The sequence below is a fragment of the Gigantopelta aegis genome, chromosome 5 (assembly GCF_016097555.1).
Source record: "Gigantopelta aegis isolate Gae_Host chromosome 5, Gae_host_genome, whole genome shotgun sequence".
Taxonomy (NCBI): Eukaryota; Metazoa; Mollusca; class Gastropoda; order Neomphalida; family Peltospiridae; genus Gigantopelta; species Gigantopelta aegis.
The window spans coordinates 30858426-30861033 of record NC_054703.1 but is presented as its reverse complement, the minus strand read 5'-3'; positions in this window follow the sequence as shown (position 1 = coordinate 30861033).

Here is a 2608-nt window from a genome sequence, read left to right as displayed (position 1 = left end):
ACACTAAAAACATTAAGAAACATGTTTAGTCATTATAGAACTTCGAGATGTCAGCAAATTTACGCTAGGGTTAGGATAGTCCCTTTAATCTGTGTCTAGATTAGAATAATAGGTGGGGTTTTTTATATTCATCCTGTATTTAGTTTCGATATTAGTCTGCTGTGTTTCAAACATACCGATGATGCAACAGTCATATTTCACAAAACTTCCAATTAAACTGTCGGGCACCTCGTAGTGTTAAAGAAATACTGTCACGAATTTAAGGACCTTATTTCTCTAAAAATGGATAATAAAAATTACATTAATTGTTGGAAACCAAATCTAGCAATCGCATCACCTTAAATGAACCATCATGGAGTGAAGTCCATGTCAACCCTCGCGGCAATTTTAGTTTTTGAATTATGGACATTGCCATAATTCAGTTGTTGTTTTTTACAAAATATCATTAATAAATTGAGTATGGTGGTTATGGAAATGGTTGAATAAAGTACATTTAGGGACAAATCAAATTATTCTTGTTCAGGTAATACTGTGTTAGGTCATTAAATAGGTCAGTGGTCTGTGACAATATGCCTTTAAGCTCTGATCATACAACGCAGATAAACACGGATTTCCTTTTATTAGTGAAGTGAAAGATATTCGCACTGTTTGTGTAAATCACAAAGGCGGATCTAGATAGGGGGTATTACAGCAGATAACTTGTTCGATGGGATAGATTATTTGTTTATCGAGAACAGAAAGATTTGCTTTCGTAAAGTTCTAGAGACGTTTAGTTCGTTTAACGACACTACTGAATCACAATCATTAATTAATCATCGGCTACTGGATGTCAAACATTTGGTAATGCTAAAACGTCGTCATCAGAGGGAAACCCGCTACATTTATCCTAATGCAGCAAGGGATTTTTATATGCACCATCCCACAGACAGGATATCATATACCACGGCCTTTGAATTAACAGTTGTGGTGCACTGGCTGGAACGAGAAATAACCCAAAGTATCCACCGACTGGGATGTATCCCAAACCGACCACGCATCAAGCGAGCGCTCTACCACTGAGCTACGTCCTGCCCCTCCCCCCCCCCCCCCCCCCCCCCCCCCCCCCCCCCCCCGGGCTAGATTTCTAGAGATTTATATGTTAACGACCATATTTTTTCTTTATCTTTCTTTCGTTTTCTTCTTTTCTTCTTTTTTGTTTTCTTCTTCTTCCGTTTTTGTTTTGTTTTGCGGGTGGGGGTGGGAGTTGTGGGCTGTTTTCAGTTGTTTACTTACTCTGTCAGGGGTCAAAATTGGCTGGCATTCCTCACGTACATTCGGTCCGCTAAGCTACACATTCTACCGGTCCGAATCTAAACCTGTCATACCAAACATAGTCATAAAGTATAAACGCAAAATTATCTCCCCGCCAGTGGTGACGTTGATCGCCAAAAATCCGGCCGGGATAGAAATAGTTTGAGCCCTGTTTCTTGGTGGGTTTTTGTTTGTTTTTGTTTTTAAATTAAAAAAAAAATTTTTTAGGTGTTTTATTAACTACAAAAGTGTTGAAGATTCAAAATAGCATATCAGGCTTATTGTCATACTTTTGACACCATATATGATGAGGAATCTTATGGAGATATACGAATCATAATACGAATAAAAAACATTACAACAATGATTGAACACTGAATGAGCTGCAGAATTTTAACATGTTATTTCTTCTAAAATGACCTTTTTGTTTTACTACATGGCTATGTTTGTGCTTTTAATTTACAGAGGTTTTAGAATATAGTGACCCACGTCCGATGCCAGTGGATTTTACGCTCGGGCCACCAAATAATTATTTCACTTGTGCCCGATGGCAACTTATAAAAAAGTGAAATAAAATAACATTTAACTTTTAAAAAAGACCCCAAACAATCCACACAATTAACAGGAATCGTTACTTTCGATTTAATAAACATAATACTGTTAACAAAAATTTACGTCTGTGAACCGTGTTAAAATTGCAGTTTTTATAACAAACAAAGAAAACAAATAACAAATAACATTGTGACTCCATGACGGCTGTAAGACAAAACGGGGCGCAGCCCAGTGGTAAATCGCTCACTTGATGCACGGCCTGTCTATTTCTCGTTCCAGCCAGCGAACTACGACTGCTATATCAAAGTGGTGGGCCCATTGGTCTATTTCTCTTTCCAGTCAATGCTGGTAAGTCAAAGTCCATGGTATGTGCTATCTTTTCTGTGGGATGGTGCATATAAACGATCCATCTGTACTAATGGATCAATGAAGCGAGTTCTTTTTTTGTTTAACGACACCACTAGTGCACATTGATTTGTTAATTGTCGGCTATTATATGCCAAACAGTTAGTAATTAATACATATAGTTTTAATGAGGAAACCAGTTACATTATTTCCCATTAGAAGCAAGGGATCTTTTATATACACCATCCCACAGAAAGGATAGCACATACCACGGACTTTGACTTACCAGCATTGGCTGGAAAGAGAAATAGTCGAATGGGCCCACCAAGGGGAATCGATCCCAGACCGACCGCGCATCAGGGGGCGCTTTACCACTGGGCTACATCCCGCCTCACATGTCTTTTAACGACTTGTGAAAGAA